Source organism: Gorilla gorilla, chromosome 12, assembly GCF_029281585.2.
Source record: "Gorilla gorilla gorilla isolate KB3781 chromosome 12, NHGRI_mGorGor1-v2.1_pri, whole genome shotgun sequence".
In the NCBI taxonomy this organism is placed as follows: Eukaryota; Metazoa; Chordata; class Mammalia; order Primates; family Hominidae; genus Gorilla; species Gorilla gorilla.
In genome coordinates, this window is record NC_073236.2 from 105966909 (window position 1) to 105986783 (window position 19875).

A 19875-nucleotide genomic window follows, 5' to 3' on the forward strand; every position below is an offset into this window, starting at 1 on the left:
AGGGCAAGGAACACCTGGCCCACCCAGGGCAGAAAAGAATGCTTAAAGGCATTCTTAAACCACAAACAATAGCATGAGCAATCTGTGCCTTAAGGACATGCTCCTGCTGCAGATAACTAGCCAAACCCATCCTTTTATTTTGGCCCATCCCTCCGTTTCCCATAAGGAATGCTTTTAGTTCATCTATAATCTATAGAAACAATGCTTATCACTGGCTTGCTGTTAATAAATACGTGGGCAAACCTCTGTTCGAGGCTCTCAGCTCTGAAGGCTGTGAGACCCCTGATTTCCCACTTCACACCTCTGTATTTCTGTGTGTGTGTGTCTTCAGTTCCTCTAGCACTGCTGGGTTAGGGTCTCCCCAACTGAGCTGGTCTCGGCAATGGTCAAAGTGGCTTCGAAATTTGTGCAAGCATTATCATCTCCCAAATCAAAGTCTAAAATACCAGTTCAAGGTGACAAATACGTACTATAAATTCTCTTAAGATGATTCATTAGAAGTCCAGAGAATTTGAGCTTTGTAGCAAAAGAGCTGAAGGTTTGACCAACAAAAAAGCAATGTAACGAATTTAAAACTGAATACATGCCCAGTATTCCAGATAATTCCAAGGTAGGCAAAACATGAAGCTTCATGTAAGATTCTCATATTGACTAAGACTTTTAACTTATTAATGCACTCCCTCTCTAATAAAGTCTGACAAGGCCAGGTAAAAGGAAATATTCTTGATAAAATAGGAGCATGGAACTAAATAGCACAAGGGAATAAAATTGCTTCTAATATAATCTATTTAAAGACTCTATTAAGTAATACTGGTTCACTTTGAATCTGATATTGGAGCTACCTATGAGTTCCACATGAATATGGAGTGATTAAAAACAATACTCTCAGACAATGAGTATTAAAGCAGGTTCTGCTTGTGGAAAACAGATAAGGGGCCTTTTGGCAAAATCAAAACACTAGGACTGAATATACATATGGGGTATCCTTTGAGAGGGAAGCTATGGCTGAATGGAGATTTAAAAAACAAAACAGTGCTATGAATAGGGACAGCCATGCATGCAATTTTTGTCAAGACAAATTGGCTGATTAAAGCTGTTAGATATTGTGATAATACAAAAGAAGAGCTGGTGAGAAAATTCAGTGAGCTCAAATGAATAATAAAACTGAAAATGAACAAAGATTATAACATCACTTCAAAAAATGGAGCTAATAATAATGCTCTTTGTGTCCATGGCATCTTTTATCATAGCAGTTCAGAGCATTTCACAGAATCACTGAATCATGACTTTTATAGTTGATAGCGGCCAAAAAGATGATCATGTCCAAACATGTGTCCAAACCTTCTGTCTCCTATACAACATCCCACACACACAGTCACACAATCTATGTGAACCCTCCAATAATCTTATTTTCTCCTGAGTGCACCATGTGAGATCCATACGAGCAGCGTCCAGAATATTCATACTTATCATTTTCTTTGCAATGAAGCACATAGCAAAATTATATATTGGGCAGAGCAGTAAGTTGGTAAGACAAGAGAACAGGAAAACAAGAGAAGACTACAAAAGTTTGTACTCCACCAGTAGGAAGTGTCTGATGTCCTGGGCAGGAGGCAGGTCACTGGTTCTGGCAATACCTCTGCACTTCAGGTGAAAGAATCATCATTAATCATTTCCCCAACCATGAGAATTTGTGGCTTCATGTCTAATATCATGTGGGTTACCTTGTCCTGATATTTACAAATCAAAACTGGTGTAGAGGTAATCATCTCAATAGGTAGCGAAGAAAATCAATTTCATTTCTTCTTGAAGGAAACACTTTGATATGTGAACAAATATTTCTGTGGCTTGGAGGCTGTGATTGTAGCCACCATGGGGCCATTTTGATGTACATGTAGGAATTACGTCAGCCCACAGTTATCCCCTAGGGGCCTCTTCTAGGGCCAAGATTATGGGTCACTGGGGAAGCAGGTCAGTTGGAAAAGTCTGTGGATTGTAAACTTTAGTCCAGCTGATTCTGGTGATATCCTTCAGCATTGATTACCCAGCACATGCTCAGAAAACATTAAGCTTCCAGGTATTATCAAAATTCTTCCATATTCTCAGGGATCCTTTAACCCTAGAGAAAGAACCCAGAACCAGAGTACATTCTACCAATTTAAGGATGGATAGGCTGGCCACCTAATTTTTCTACCTCAGAGACCTCCTAGGGCAGAGATTCTTAACTCTTAACCCAAGGTCCATGGATAAATACAGGGGGTCTATGAATTTGATGGGAGGTTATATATATTTTTATTTTATTTTTACTAACAACTAGCTGAAGTTTAGCATGTTATTTAACTATGAATAAGCAAAAAAAACTATAGTGGAATCAATGGTACCTGTTACTTTGTCACCAATGGAAATCACAGATATTTTTATACCATATTACTACTGGTCCAGATATCTCAAAATATGCTCATCCTGTTGCAATATAATGGAAGTTACTAGGCACATCAGATCTTGTTATTTAACATGTTAACAAAATGCATATGTATTGCTATATCACATGTTTGTTTTTTAATATGATGATATATTTCAATATAATTATATATAGAGAGAGAGAATTTGTAATATAATTGGGTTCCTTTGTAGCCCTAGTTATTTTAATTTTTACTTCACCTGGCCTCCAAGGTAAACATGGTACAAGGGGGTACAGGGTACCAAAAAACTGGAAGAAAAAAAAGAAAGAGAGAGAAGTTCAGAGGCATTATTCAGGGCTGATGTGGGGGTTGTTTGCACAGGATAGTATATGGCCCTGCAGGAGAAATAAGGCCACATAACATTGCACTTGATTAATGTTACACTGCTAATCAGGAACCACCAGAGGACAGCCCTGTTTGAAAGCTGTGCCTCCACATGCACAAGCCCACTTCCTGAGAGGGCTGTGGCAAAGACTTGGACTCTAAGTGTTACAGACACAGTGAACGGGCACAGATGTGCATATCCTGTCCCTCTCCCCAGTCCCTACTCCATCATTCATTTCCTATTTCTTCACATGAAATTAGAATGATCTCTTCTGTGTCCTCTCAATTTCATTTTTCCCCGTCCTATCCCTATTTCTCAATGTTGATCTGCTAGGCTTCCTTCCTTGTACCTCTGATATATATATATATAATACATATAATAATATATATTAATATATATTAATATATATTATATATATTACTATATATAATATATATTATATATATTACTATATATAATATATATTATATATATTACTATATATAATATATATTATATATATTACTATATATAATGTATAATATATATATATTTACTATATATATATTTTTTACTATATATATATATTTATTATGCTCCCTGCCTCCACCATGGATGACTCTTATAGCCACCAGCTGCTCTCTGGGAGCATGTGACTTTAACAGTTTCAGATGTCCCCAAACCACACCAGCTGTCCTATAACAGGTACCATCAGAGCACAGAGAGGAGGAGTGCCCATAGGTGGAGGCAGCACAGCTTCCCGTCTGGGAATTCCCTGGTGAGTAAGTCTGGCTCACAGCTACTACGCAAGCCCGCAACAAGTATTTCCCAGGTTCAGATTCAGATCTCCTCCCATTATAGTCTTCGAATTCTGCTAACTGGAAGAAATTAAATTTTATTTTATTTTATTTTGAGATAGGGTCTTGCTCTGTTGCCCAGCTGGAGTGCAATGGTGTGATCTCAGCTCACTGCTACCTCCACCTCCTGGATTCAAGCGATTCTCCTGCCTTGGCCTCCCAAGTAGCTGGGATTACAGGCATGTGTCACAAACACCTGGCTAATTTTTGTACTTTTAGTAGAGACAGGGTTTCGCCATGTTGGCCAGGCTGGTCTCTGACAGCTGGAGGACTTCATAAGCAGACAATAAAATCAGTGCCAAAAGAAAAGAAATCAGTGCCCAGAAAATAAACCTAGAACAGGATGAATCTGCATAGCGAAAAGAGCACGTACTCACAGACAACAGAATTCCTCCCTCATTAGAAGGGTTGTTACAAGGAAGGAAGGGAGAGAGGAAGGAAGAAAGGAAGCTGCAAGTCACTTCTCATTAAGACATCATCAATATTATCTGAACAACAGAGAAAAAAGATGGGCAATCACCAACAAGTGGCTGAGTTTCTTCACTGACTAGACACGGGTTAGCTACAAGCAAAGCTTAAATTTGTATTGCCATTCTATTCTGATTATCTGACAGAGCAGCTCTTCCAAAACAAATTTTAAATTGACCCTTCTACAGAATACGTTGTTTCCTTCTGCCTCAGGAAGATACTCAAGTCAGAGAGAGACACAGAATCCCAACTGTTGAAAGCGGTATGTGTTGCTGCCAACATGATTATTTACAAATGCCAATCAGACCATGTCACTCTCTTGCACAACACCCTGCAAGAGAGTCACATTGCACTGGGAATAAAGGCCAACCTCCTTTCCATAGTTTCCCTTTCTGACCTGGCTACAGTCGACTTCTCCGTCTCATCTTGGGCCAACCCCACCCAACATCAATCACTGGCCTCTTTCTTTGTTGCTCAAGAAAATCATATTTTCCCATTCAGAGCCTTTTCTCTTCTTATTCCTTGGCCTGGACCATTTAATTCCCAAATCTTTCCATGACTAACCCTTTCTTGCCATTTACGTTTTAGCTCAAATGCCACTATAGCAAAGAGGGTTTCTTGACCACCAAACTATACTACTCCACGTCCTGATCCCATCCATTTCACTATCTTACTTCATTTCTTCAGAGTAGCAATCTTGTATGGAATTCTTATTCTTTGCTTACCTTCCCGTCTTCTCCATGACAGCAAGAACTTTATCAGCCTTTTCCACAGCCATACTCCCAGCCATTAGGGCTCCTAGCACATAGCACTCAATATATATTTGTGTGGATCAAGTAAATGTTAAATGACTATCCTGGCTTGGAATGAGTTAAGGGTGTAACCCATTTTCCAAGCTCTGATAGTTGGAGCTTGAATCTGACATCAGAGGTCAGCACACAAACACTCACAGTTGCAGAAGGAATCTCCTTTCTGGAGATAAAGTATACCAGTAACATCAAAGTATTTTATTTTGTATCATTTAGTTAGAATCGTTGGCCATTCCTACCTACCACAAGATGGGGATTGGAGGGGAGTGCAATACAGTTAATTCTGAGCTATGGTACAAAAATATACATTAATTTGATAGGGAAAAATACCACTATTGCCACGTCATACACTAAGAAGCAACAGGCACCAAAGAATAAGGATGAGTTTCTAAGTCAGACTCAGAGTCACATCAGGTCTTCCATCTCTGTTACTGACTGAATTGCGACCCCCCCCCCCCAAAAAAAATCATATGTTGAAACCCTAACCCCTAATGTGACTGGATTTTGAGATAAGTCCTTTAAGGAGGTAATTAAGGTTAAATGAAACCTATACAGTATGGCCCTAATCAAGCAGGACTAGTGACTTCCAAAGTAAAGAGGAAGATAATGCCAGAGATCATTGATCTTGATCTCTCTTTCTCTCTCTTTTTATGCAGAGTATCACAGAAGGTGCCCAAAGGTCATTGTGAAACCTACTAAAACCTACTATGATCAGCGCCTCAGCGAATCACCTGTTTGCATCCCACTGATCACTGAATGTATTTGTCAATATGAAGGCAACTGAATAACCAATTAAGAAGCCAAAATGGTTTGTCAGCACCATGTAGAACATACAATTTAGTGGCAAGACTAAATCAACTATCACACAAATAAATTAGAAGGAGGCTTTTCAACTCTGGCCAATAGATTTGTCTTTATAGATGTGGCATTTATGAATGTGGAATATTTAAAAAACTAAATAAATTATCTGGTAATAAATATTTAGTAATCATCTGAATACCAAATAACGTAATTTATTTTTAAGTAAATGTTGTTCCTTTAGGTAACTCACATCATATGTCTATGCCTCAGGTCCCTCACGTGTAAAAAGGGGAAGCTGACATACCTTATCGTAAAGGCATTTCTAGCTCTCAGGGTCTAGTAAGAATCCTCTCTCCTACCTGACCCCCACTGCCCCTGCCTTTTGATCAGTTGCACACGCTTACAGGTCAGCCACCTACAGTTAGCAGTACAGTCTGGATCAATGAAATCAGACAAAGTTTATGTCTTCAAAACACCCCCAGTACTTTAATATCTCAGTAATTCAACCTCTTCTAAAGCTAGGGATTGAAGGGTAATATTAGCATATAACTCTGGGGCTTGTGTTCATTCTCTGGTGGGGAATGTAAACTGACAGTGCTAATAACACATTTTTCATGGCTCAGATCATCATCATTGCACCAGAAAACCTGTTTGAAATAACTTAGCCCACCCCTATATGAGCTAAATTCCAAGTACTATTCGAGATTTATATTGTGTCTGGTCCCAGCGGAGCATGCAAAGAGCCTCAGTTCCTGGGAAAGGCTTACAGAGGCTTTATGGGTGCTTACATCTGGATCCTGAGTGCACAACAAAAGAGAAGGGCTGGATTTGCTGTGCATGTTCACTAAAATAGCCTGAAGGATGTGTTTTTCTCTTTTTAAAAGATGAGGGTGTTAAGTGGGTAATTTTTTTTCTTGAAAGGTTTGAACTTGCATATGAAGCATTTGGTCAGACAACCGCAAGGATATGTGTCCTTCTGATAAAACCCAGAATTGTGTTCTACGCCCTGCAGAAATCTCCACAGTATTCTCTTGATGTGATTTCCAGTCAAGAGTCTGACAACATGAAAAAGCACATTTGGGTCCCTAACACCTTCCTATTGCTGAAGCTTCCAATAGCATGTCCAAAACAATTCTTAATATTTATTTTGTGCACTTTTTCTTTGTTAACTGACAAATAAAAATTATAAATATTTATGGTGTACATGATGTTTTGAATGTGTATACATCATGAAATGGCAAACTTGAGGTACTTAGCATATGTACTACCTCATACTTTTTTTGTGGTAAAAACATTTAAAATCTACTTTCTTAGAATTTTCAAGAATAAAATATATTGTCATTAACTATAGTCACCATAATGTACATCTTTGAACTTATTCCTCCCGTCTGAGTAAAATTTTATATCCTTTAACTAATATCTCTCCAATCTCTCTTGTGTACTTTTAAAAAAATCACTCTGATGTGAAGAATGTTTTCCCACTCATCTTACCATGAAATAAAACCCATTTTATACCACAATTATAGAAACAACATTTAATTTAAATACTGAAATATTTGTGTAATTGTTTTCCATATATTTGTATGCTTCAACAGTTATTAATTATAAACACGGAGGTTTTATCTCTGCTTTTAAGAAATTAATACCATTTAATGGACTCGTGCTTTTGAACGACTGTAAAGCAAGAAAAAAATTCATTGGGATGAAAACTGTCTCTCTCTGTATATACATATAAGTCTAGAGATATCTAAAGAGAGTCTACAGTTAGAGATATCTATACATAGATATCTGTCACGCATCTAAGTGATTTTCATTATAGAAAATAATATTGTTCATAATATAAATCATAAAATAAAACATTAAGGCCTGGCGCAGTGGCTCACGCCTGTAATCCTAACACTTTGGGAAGCCAAGGTGGGTGGATCACGAGCTCAGGAGATTGAGACCATCCTGGCTAACACGGTGAAACCCAGTCTCTACTAAAAATACAAAAAAATTACCTGGGCATGGTGGCGGGTGCATGTAATCCCAGCTATTTGGGAGGCTGAGGCAGAAGAATGGCACGAACCTGGGAGGTGGAGCTTGCAGTGAACCAAGTTCACGCCACTGCACTCCAGCCTGGGTGACAGCGAGACTCCATCTCATAAATAAATAAATAAATAAATAAATAAATAAATAAATAAAGGCCGAGAGCGGTGGCTCATGCCTGTAATCCCAGCATTTTGGGAGGCCAAGGCAGATGGATCATGAGGTCAGGAGATAGAGACCACCCTGGCTAAACACGATGAAACCCCATCTCCACTAAAAATACAAAAAATTAGCCAGGCGTGGTGGCGGGCACCTGTAGTCCCAGCTACTCTGGAGGCTGAGGCAGGGAAATGGCTTGAACCTGGGAGATGGAGCTTGCAGTGAGCTAAGATGGCACCACTGCACTCCAGCCTGGGCAACAGAGCAAGACTGTCTCAAAAAAAATAAATAAATAAAATAAAAATAAATAAATGACTCTGTCTCAAAAAAATAGAAATAAAATAAAAATAAATAAATAAAACAAATCAATATAAAACATTAAATCACATAGAAAAATATACAATAAAATGTAAAACTTTAACTTTTTTATTCTTCTCCCCATTTTCCATTTTAACTCTCCAGAAATAACAAAAAGTTTTTTCCTTCCAGAATTTTTTTCCAAGAAAACAAGTGCGTGTGTATAAAAATATATGTGTATATATAAGCATGCATATATACACACATACACACACAGCCCCTGTGTGTGTTTAGGTATATATACTACATATATCTTTCTTTATTAACTGGTGCTGATAATTATGCTAGAAGCCAATCATATAAACCAGATTTTTGGCAGGGAACTCAGAAATAAAATCTTGCCATTTTACATAGCTGTATTTTCCCATAGGAAAAAAATATGTGGCTGGGCACTATGGCTCATGCCTGTAATCCCAGCACTTTGGGTGGCCATGACAGATGGATCACCTGAGGTCAGGACTTCGAGACCAGACTGGACAACATGGTGAAACCCCGTCTCTACTAAAAACACAAAAAAATTAGCCAGATTTAGTGGCGGGCACCTGTAATCCCAGCTACTCAGGAGTCTGAGGGAGAAGAATTGCTTGAACCCCAGGAGGTGGAGGTTGCAGTGAGCTAAGATTGCGCCATTGCACTCCAGCCTGGGCGACGAGCGAAACTCCATCTCAAAAAAAATTGTGTGTGTGTGTGTATTCTATTGCTGAACATATATTATGTATGCTAAACATATCTAATATTTATATTATCTATATCTAAATTTACTATATAAATATATCATACTAATTATATATAATTATAAGTATATTGTAATTCTTCATTAATTATATGTATATTTATATTAAACATATTTATATCACGTATATTATATTATATATTATTTCATATTTACATAACATTTAATATATATTATATATGTTTAGCAATAGAAGTTATAAGAATGATAACTATTCATTATTTAGTATTTACTCTTTACCAGGGCAGTGCCTAGCACTAAACAAGCACATTACCTATATTATCTCACTGAAAACTTACAATAACTCCATGAGAGATGTGTTATTCAGATTTTACAGATAAATAACTGAAAATTAAAGAAGTTAAATAATTTGTTCACGATCAAACGATTTGTGGTCAATGCAGGATTGCAGAGCCAACAATGTTCATTCATATACCTTTTTGTTAGATTTGTAACTTTGGGAACAAATGATAAATAAAAAATATATTTTCTGGAAAAATATGAGAAGACAAAATAAACTATTTGCTAGTATACCGGTGAAGAAAAAAGAATTTTTGCCCACATAGCAATTTATTAAACAAATTCCAAAAATGAAAGTTATTTTATAAGCAAGTTATGCCATACAGTCAGAGAAAGACAGAGAGAGGAAGAAACAGAGAGACAGAGAAGGAGTCAGAGAGAAAGAGGGACAGACACAGAAAGTCAAAGAGAGAGTTAGGAAGAGAGGAAGAGACAAAGAAGAAGTCGAAGAGAGAAAGAGAGAGAAAGAAATAGTAAAGAAAAAAGCAGTGTACCCTATTCCTTTAAAAGCCAGGGTAAATTTCTGTCTACCCAGCCAAGGCATATTCTACTTATGTGGATCTTCAACCCATATCTGCCTCTCAGACAGTTTGCAAGAAATAACGAAATCTATCCTTACTCTACAATCCCAAATAGACTCTTTGGCAGCAGTGACTCTCCAAAACCGCCAAGGCCTAAACCTCCTCACTGTCGAGAAAGGAGGACTCTGCACCTTCTTAGGGGAAGAGTGTTGTTTTTACACTAACCAGTCAGGGATAGTATGAGATGCCACCCGGCATTTACAGGAAAAGGCTTCTGAAATCAGACAACACCTTTCAAATTCTTATACCAACCTCTGGAGTTGGGCAACATGCCTTCTCCCCTTCTAGGTCCTGTGGCAGCCATCTTACTGTTACTCACCTTTGGAACCTGTATTTTTAACCTTCTTGCCAAATTTGTTTCCTCTAGAATCGAGGCCATTAAGCTACAGATGGTCTTACAAACGGAACCCCAAATGAGTTCAACTAACAACTTCTACCGAGGACCCCTGGACTGACCTGCTGGCACTTCCACTGGCCTAGAGAGTTCCCCTCTGGAGGACACTACAACTGCAGGGCCCCTTCTTTGCCCCTATCCAGCAGGAAGTAGCTAGAGTGGTCATCAGCCAAATTCCCAACAGCAGTTGGGGTGTCCTGTTTAGAGGAGGGATTGAGAGGTGACAGCATGCTGGCAGCCCTCACAGCCCTCGCTCGCTCTCGGCGCCTCCTCTGCCTGGGTGCCCACTCTGGTGGCACTTGAGGAGCCCTTCAGCCTGCCGCTGCACTGTGGGAGCCCCTTCCTGGGCTGGCAAAGGCCGGAGCCAGCTTCCTGGGCTTGTGGGGAGGTGTGGAGGAAGAGGCGTGGGCGGGAACTGGGGCTGCACACGGCGCTTGTGGGCCAGCACGAGTTCCAGGTGGGCATGGGCTCGGTGGGCCCCACACTCGGAGCGGCCGGCCCGCAAGCCCAGGGCAGTGAGGGGCTTAGCACCTGGGCCAGCAGCTGCTGTGCTCGATTTCTCGCCAGGCCTTAGCTGCCTCCCTGCAGGGCAGGGCTTGGGTCCTGCAGCCCCCCATGCCTGAGCCTCCCCACGCCACTGTGAGCTTCACTCACGAGACCACGAACCACCAGAAGGCCAAACACATCCCAACATCAGAAGGAACAAACTCCCGACACGCCGCCTTTAAGAACCGTAACACTCACTGCGAGGGTCCGCGGCTTCATTCTTGAAGTCACTGAGAGCAAGAACCCACCAATTCTGGACACAATACCATTCCCAGGCATTTCCTCTTTGAAGACAGTGGGCAAGGTTTGTCAACTTTGGTGACTTCCTCTTTTTAAAGTTCCCTTTCCTGGTTCTACCACATTTCCCAATTCCTTGGATTGAGACAAGCCAGTAGACCTTGCTGACTTTCTTTCCTCATACTGCCTCTCTTCCAGTTCTCCTTTGCAGGCACTCAAGTTATGGATCATTCTCTCCTTCCCCAGCCCCCAAAGTTCCACCCCACCATAACCTCACCAGCTCAAAACAAAAGCCAACACTCCAGAGGAAAAGACTTCACCGGGGGGGAAATATTGCAATTTTATTCTTCCTGGGAGAAGATGGCTCTTGCCCACTGCAGCCCATGCCAACCCTCCTTTCTCACCCCAAGAGGAGGATGGGGAGCCATATTCAACCAGAGACAGGGCCACAAAAGTAAAAACAGATCTGGAATGCTGTAGCAAAGAATGCTGTAGGGGGCAGGGAGGAAGGGAGAAATGCTATAGCCCTAGAGGAGGGACAGAAACACTTGTAAAAGACATACCCCAAGACACAGGCCTAGTGATAGACTGAGACTTAATCAGAAAATTAAAGCATGCTCTTTCTTCCCAACATCCACCATGACACTAGCAAGTCCCAGTATAATAATGGTGGATTAAAGTTAAAAGAACTGCAAGACATACTCTTCCTTGAGAGCAATACAGAGAAAAGTCCCAAAGCCAAGAAATGAAAAGAAACAAGGTATTACTGGAATTTGATGCCTCTGATAGCTGTCACTACAACAAACATTAAATAACTTTCTATCTCCTCACCATATTTTAACACAAATTCTTGTAATAAATACCTATTTCTCTCAGTATCTGTTACCCATAAAACACATCCAGCTTTCAGAAAAAATACAAACTATGCCAAAGACAAGACACACTCTGAAGACACAAAGCAATCATCAGAACCAAACTCAACTATGACACAAATGTTAGAATTATCAAACAAGGAATTAAAAATAGCTAAAATTGGGGCTGGGCGCAATGGCTCACGCCTGTAATCCCAGCACTTTGGGAGGCTGAGGCAGGCATATCATTAAGTCAGGAGTTCCAGACCAGCCTGGCCAGCATGGTGAAACCCCATCTCTAGTAAAAATACAAAAAAAAAAAAAATTAGCCAGGCATGGTGGTGCATGCCTGTAGTCCCAGCTACTCAGGAGGCTGAGGCAGGAGAATTGCTTGAACCTGGCAGGTGGAAGTTGCAGTGGACCAAGATCATACCACTGTACTCCAGCCTGGGTGACAGAGCGAGACTCTGTCTCAAAAAAAAAAAAATAGCTAAAATTAATATGTTAAAGGCTACAAGGGAAAAGATAGATAACTGGCTAGATTGGTACTGTCTGCAGAGAGAGAGAAATTTTAAAAACAAACCAAAAGGAAACGCTAGAAATCAAAACAGAGTAAGAAAAGTAAAGAATGTCTTCAATGGGTCCTTCATTAGACTCAATACTGCTGAGGAAACAATCAGTGAACTTGAAGACATGTCCTCTGAAACTTCCCAAACTGAAATTACAAAAGAAAAAGGAATGAAGAAAAAAAAAGGAACAGAACATCCAAGAACTGTGAGACAACATTAAAAAGAGTAATGTACATGTAATTAGAATATCAGGAGAAGAAAAAGGTAATAGGGCAGAAGGAATATTTTATGTAACAATGAGAAACAACTTCTCAAAATTAATGACAGATGGCAAACCACAGATCTATGAAATTCAAAGAAAAAAAAGTTACTTTGGCCGGGCGCAGTGGCTCACACCTGTAACCCCAGCACTTTGGGAGGCCAACGTGGGCGGATCACGAGTTCAGGAGACGGAGACCATACTGGCTAACACAGTGAAACCCTGTTTCTACTAAAAATACAAAAAATTAGCCAAGCGTGGTGGCGGGTGCCTGTAGTCCCAGCTACTCGGGAGGCTGAGGCAGGAGAATGGCGTGAACCCGGGGGAGGCAGAGCTTGCAGTGAGCCGAGATCGCGCCACTGCACTCCAGCCTGGGCAACAGAGTGAGACTCTGTCTCAAAAAAAACAAAAATCAACTCTCAGTGATTTTTAAGAATACACTGTTATTAACTATAGTCACCGTGATGCACAATAGATCTCTTGAACTGATTCTTGTTTAGCTGAAATTTTGTATCCTTAGACCAACATCTCCTCCACTACCTTTCCCCTGTCCCTAGGTCCCTAGTAACACCATTCTACTCTCGGATTCTGTGAGTTCAACTCTTATAGATTCCTGTGGACATGAATTTAGGGGACACTAATCAGTCCACTACAAAGATTAAGGTCAAAAAAACTGATTTAATGAGTTTTATGTTGATTTGGTTTTCTTTGTGGCTTTTGTCCTAATAAAATTGTGCCCAGCAGGGGCAAGGCAGAAGAGAGCTTCCCCTCAAACACAGCATTTCCAACTTTTGTCAATTGTCAGCTGTTCCTGTAAGTGGCTTTTTCACTTCTTAATATCCTCACAGGTTTTTAGCCTTCATCTTTTTGTCTTTTGTTTTTTGGGACAGGTTCTCGCTCTTTTGCTCAGGTTGGAGTGCAGTGCTCCAAACACAGATCACTGCATCCTCCCCTGTCTGGGTTGAAGCAATCCTCCCTCTTCCCTAGTAGCTAGGACTATAGGCATGTGTCACCAGGCCCAGCTACCTTTTTTAATTTTTTGTAGAGATGGGGGTCTCACTATGTTGCCCAGGCTGGTCTCGAACTCAAGCTCAAGCAATCCTCCCACCTCGGCTTCCCAAAGTGCTGGGATTACAGGCATGAGTCAGGCACCCAGCCTTTTTAGCCTTCATCTTACCAGATGCTCAAATGCTACAGGTAAGAAACCCCAAGCAGGCCTTCAGTTCTGGCATTGTTCCAGACACCACTCTGATCCTATTTGGTCCTCCAAGGGTAAAAGCACTGTCCACGATGGAACCCTAAAACCTTGAGCACTCAATTTGCATGAGAGGAAAGAAAAGAACATAAGGAAAATAACAAATGTGGACTCTTTTCTCTCCCTAGGCAGGCTCCATTCTCCAAGGAAATGGCCTACCTGTGTGCCGTAATTTCCCACATAAATCTCTTGGTCCTGGTGGTGAAACTGATTCCAAAGGGCAGGGAAAAGTTGCCTGTATCAGTGTCCCATGGCTGTTGTAACAAATTATCACACTTTTGGTGGCTTAGAATAATACAAATGCATTCTCTCACAGATCTGGAAGTCAGAAGTCTAACGGCTGGCAGGGCTGGTTCCTTCTGTAGACTCTAGAGGAGAATTTATTTACTTGCTTTTCTAGCTTTTGGGGGCCTCCTACATTCCTTGACTCATGTCCCTTTCCATGAGTCACTCCAATCTCTCGCTTCCATTGTCACATCTCCTACTTTTCTTCTGAGTAACATCTCCTTCCATTATCCTCTTATAAGGACACATATGATTACCTTTAGAGCCACTCAAATGCTCCAGGATAATTCCTCCATCTTGAGATCCTGAACTAAATTATATCTTGAAGGTCCCTTTGGTATCAAAAACATTGACAGGTTCCAGAAATTAGTATCTGGACATCTTTGGGAGCCATTATTCAGCCCTTTACAGTAACCTTTTCAGGAAAAACAAAATGACCACAGGTATTACTGGAAAGGGTTCTGGATCCAGACTGGAAGAGAGGGTTCTCGGATCTTGCACAAGAACAAATTCAGTGTGAGTCAATAAAGTGAAAGCAAGTTTATTAAGAAAGTAGAGGAATAAAAGAATGACTACTCCAATGACAGAGCAGCCCCGAGGGCTGCTGCTTGCTTTTTTTTTTTTTTTTTTTTTTGAGATGGAGTCTTGCTCTGTCGCCCAGGCTGGAGTGCAGTGGCACAATCTCGGCTCACTGCAAGCTCTGCCTCCGGGGTTCACGCCATTCTCCTGCCTCAGCCTCCCAAGTAGCTGGGACTACAGGTGCCTGCCACTACGCCTGGCTAATTTTTTGTATTTTTAGTAGAGACGGTGTTTCACTGCTTTAGCCAGGATGGTCTCGATCTCCTGACCTCGTGATCCGCCCACCTCAGCCTCCCAAAGTGCTCGGATTATAGGTGTGAGCCACCGCGCCCAGCTGGTTGCCCATTTTTATGGGTATTTCTTGATTATATGCTAAATAAGGGGTGGATTATTCATGCCTCCCCTTTTAGACCCTATAGGGTAACTTCCTGACATTGCCAAGGTATTTGTAAACTGTCATGGTGCTAGTGGGAGTGTAGCAGTGAGGACAACCAGAGGTCACTCTCATCGCCATCTTGGTTTTGGTGGGTTTTGGCTGGCTTCTTTACTGCAACCTGTTTTGTTTTGTTTTGTTTTGTTTGAGATGGAGTTTCACTCTTCTTACCCACGCTGGAGTGCAATGGCGCAATCTTGGCTCACTGCAACCTTTGCCTCCTGGGTTCAAGTGATTTCTCCTGTCTCAGCCTCCTGAGTAGCTGGGATTACAGACGCCCACCATGCCCAGCTAATTTTTGTATTTTTAGTAGAGACAAGGTTTCACCATGTTGGCCAGCTGGTCTTGAACTCCTGACCTCAGGTGATCCACCCACCTCGGCCTCCCGAAGTGCTGAAATTACAGGCGTGAGCCACTGCACCCAGCCTATTGCAACCTGTTTCATCAGCAAGTTCTTTATGACCTGTACCTTGTGCCGACCTCCTGTCTCTTCCTGACTTAGAATGCTTTAACTATCTGGGAATGCAGCCCAGTAGGTCTCAGCCTCATTTTACCCAGCCCCTATTTAAGATGGAGTTGCTCTGGTTAATACACCTCTGACACAGGTATATTTTCTGGATCTGAACATAGGTATATTTCTGGATCTGGCCATTCACATGCAGAACAGAAGAGTAGGATGCAGCTTAAAGCCAAGCTTCTCAGTAACTACAAAGGACACCAAAGAACTCTAAGACAAAATTAACTAAAAGACTTCAGTTAGACAAGATGTACACATAAAAAATGTTGGTAAACGCTAGCCTCCTTAGTTTTGCAAAATAAAGAAGTCAGTTGTCATTGTCCTTTGTAATTCCAACAAGTTCTACAGACACTAATTGCAAAATAATTGTCTTTATAAATTTTCAACATTAACTCACAGGCAGGGTTTGATTTTTCAACTTGAAGGTTTATTTTGAAAAGCAGAAAAAAAAGTTTATTTTCCCATGGAAGTTGTCTGGGTTTGCATTCTTTAGTGAAACAATAAACTTGAACTTCTCAGAATTTATTTTAGGGCATAAAGATGTCTTTGACACATTCGTGTCACCCTTGGTGATGGGGACCTGGTATTATTAGAAGGGGCCTGGGAGAAGCTAAGAGAAGGTGGCTTGTTTAGATGACAGGGAAGGCAAGGGGAGTGGGAGGTTATTAGTCTAAATATAGATACAAATGACATGTGTAACATTGTAACAATTGGTACCATTGGCACCAACCACTAAGAATGAATGCCAGCTGAAAACAAGTCCCACACCCTTACTTGCACGTATCTGTTGCTATCAGCTATGAACATGAAGCAAAATTATCACAAGGAAATAAACATATTCATAGTGTCGGTTCAGTAGTCTTACATTTCTGGACTTCTTTTTGGCACTACAGCTCATATAATTTTTCTAAATGTTTTTTAAAATCACATTCATAGGGATGGGGAATAAGAAAGCTCCAAAAATATCAGCTTTAAGGAGACATAGCTTCGCTTTGGAGATAGGGATGGAGATGGGGATGAGAATGAGAATTTGATGGTCAAGGTAACTGGCAGCTGGGTTCCATCCCACAACATAAAAAGTGTCTTACTGTCTCACTCTCTTTTGTTAAATTGTAATTGTGGATATATATCTGAAGAGTCCAGAAGCAGCCTGGGTAACATAGTGAGAACTCATCTCCACAAATGAAAAATAAATTAGTCACATGTGTTGGCACGTACCTGTGGTCCCAGCTACTCAAGAGGCTAAGGCAGGTAGATCGTAGATCACTTGAGCCCAGGAGTTCAAGGCTGCAGTGAGCTGTGGTCAACCACTGTACTCCAGCCTGAGTGATAGAACAAGACCCTGACTCAAAAAAAAGAAAAAAAAGAAAACATAGCTTTAGTAATAAATGTAACATATGCATGTGCTGAAAGCTCCAAATGAATTGGAATATTTAATGGAAATGAAGCAGGAAAAGCCTCAAGAAAATAACCTAATGAGCCTAATGACGTATTGTTAAATCTAACACCTTACTTTCATACTGGGCTGTATAGTTTATAAAGCACTTTCACTTATTTCCTTGTTAACATTATCTTATTAAGACCTGTGACATTCGTATTAAATCCCTTTTATTTTCTTTTTTCTTTCTTTTTTTTTTTTTTTTTTTTGAAATGGAGTCTCACTCTGTCACCCAGGCTGGAGCGCAGTGGCGCAATCTCAGCTCACTGAAACCTCCGCCTCCCGGATTCAAGCATAAATCCCATATTTGACTAATGAAGAAACTGAGGCTTGGATTCTGTTCTGTTCTCTTTCCATTTGACTGTTGTAAAAAAAAAAAAAAACTGCCATTTTGCCTTTTTTTGTTTTGTTTTCCTTTGTTTTGAGATGGAGTCTCACTCTGTCGCCCAGGCTGGAGTGCAGTGGTGCCATCCTGGCTCACTGCAAGCTCCGCCTCCCAGGTTCACGCCATTCTCCTGCCTTAGCCTCCCAAGTAGCTGGGACTACAGGCGCCCGCCACCACGCCCGGCTAATTTTTTTGTATTTTTAGTAGAGATGGGGTTTCACCGTGTTAGCCAGGATGGTCTTGATCTCCTGACCTTGTGATCCACCCGCCTCGGCCTCCCAAAGTGTTGGGATTACATGTGTGAGCCACCGCGCCCAGCCCATTTACTTTTGTAATAAGACAATCGACTTAGCTGATTCAGAGAGCCATGAAAATAAACAAAAACTATGTGTAACTGATTTTTTAATGACTTGATAAGTCAATTTAGTCAAAATTACTGATTCAGAATCTGCACGTAGACAAATTAAAATGTCAGAGGGCCTGTGTTGGAAAAATGCTGCTTAAACTTTCACCACATCTCACCAGCTGCTCCATCTCATCACACAGTATAGGCTAGAGCTCCACTCTTATGAGCACTTAGGGCCGCTAACATTAGTCACTCCATGTCCTTGTGAAACAGAGGATGATAGCACTGATCATAATACATGCAGGCAGGGTAACAGCTAATTAACAGATGAAAGATGAACAGAAGCTTTAAGGCATTCTGCACATTTCGCCAGGCCAATCTGAAACAATAACAACAAAGTCCTCAGAGATCAATAATTTTCAATACATTGAGCAAGATTTATTCCTTTTCCTCCTACGCTTCTGGCTGCTTACTTCTGAAAGTGGCACTTCTAGAAGCTTCTTTCCTGTAGAATACAAACTCATATATAAAGAATAAGACTAACCAGGTCTCTCAACTCCTCCAACCACCTGGGAAGGCAGGCAGGTGTGGCAGAGTCTAAGAGCATGGATTTCCAACTCAGATCCTAAGTGTCACGTTTGTACAACATGACCCAACATGCTACCACTAAAACCTGGTACAAACATAGAGAAGTTTCCTTCTGTTCAGACTCCAAGACAAGCCCCACATTGGCAGGCAGCATGCATTTCTGCTGGCTTCGTCTCCTCTGAGGCAGACTGCCTGAGTTGCAGAGGGAGTGTTGATTTTATAACAGACCCAAATGAGCTACAGGGCCGGGACCCACTTAGTACATTTAAATTAGGTTGAGTGCCAGGTAAGACTTTTGTGGCAGAAGTAATGGGAAAAGCCACGTCCCCAGTCCCCAGGTCCTGGAACACATCCAGAAATCCATAAAGCAAAGGGTTTCTTAAACTAAAAAGTCATACAGAAACATTACCATAGTTATTTTCCTTACTCTCAAAAACACTGAAAAGTGAAACAGAGCATTATTATAACAAGGTAACACCTATGTCTTTAGGATATGAATGGTCCACATCATCATGTTCAGATGTTACTTGATAATGATAGATGCTACATAATTTGATGACAACTAAAATCTGCTGAGCACTTACTGTATACTAATAACTATAGTTGAGAGCATTTTCCAGTTTGATCCTCAAAAAACCCTGAGACATAACTGCTATTCCTTTCCTTTTGTGTCTGGAGTTGGTTCCTTCTGGGGGGTCCGTGGTCTCGTTGACTTCAAGGATGGAGCTGCAGACCTTTGAGGTGAGTGTTACAACTCTTAAAGATGGCACAGACCCAAAGAGTGAGCAGCAGCAAGATCTACTGTGAAGACCGAAAGAACAAAGCTTTCACGGCACCCAAGTGGGTTGCCACTGCCGGCTGGGGTGGCCAGTTTTATTCCCTTATTTGGCCCCCCCCCATGTTCTGTTTCTGTCCTATCAGAGTGCCCTTTATTCAATCCTTCCCACAATTGGCTACCTTTAGACTCCTGCTGATTGGTGCATTTTACAGAGTGCTGATTGGTGCGTTTTACAGAGCGCTGATTGGTGCGTTTTACAGAGCCCCGATTGGTGCGTTTTGCAGAGTGTTGATTGGTACGTTTTACAGAGCGCTGATTGATGCATTTTGCAGAGTGCTGACTGGTGCATTTTACAATCCTCTTGTAAGAGAAAAGTTCTCCAAGTCCCCACTCAACCCAGGAAGTCCAGCTGGCTTGACCTCTCACTTTTAGGGTTTAAGAATCTGATGCTTCAAGGTCACATAACTAGTGATAGACTTTGTTCTCTTAACATTTATACAACATTGCCTCTTACTTATTTTCAATGTTTTAGAAAAATGATACTAAATGTCATAGA

The 19875-nt window shown here is 41.0% G+C and overlaps 1 long non-coding RNA gene across 2 annotated transcripts in view; it reads right to left on the reverse strand.

Annotated features, from left to right (window-relative positions):
• Positions 1 to 19432, reverse strand: part of LOC129531810 (uncharacterized) — a 162048-nt gene extending 142616 nt beyond the window's left edge. Inside the window, exon 1 of one of the 2 annotated variants that reach the window (XR_008677233.2) lies at positions 19126 to 19432. This is a non-coding gene — a long non-coding RNA (uncharacterized lncRNA). Of the gene's footprint in view, positions 1 to 17002; positions 17108 to 19125 lie in introns of those variants that run through there. The other variant, XR_008677234.1, reaches the window with a different exon arrangement.
• Between the last annotated feature and the right edge of the window lie 443 nt (positions 19433 to 19875).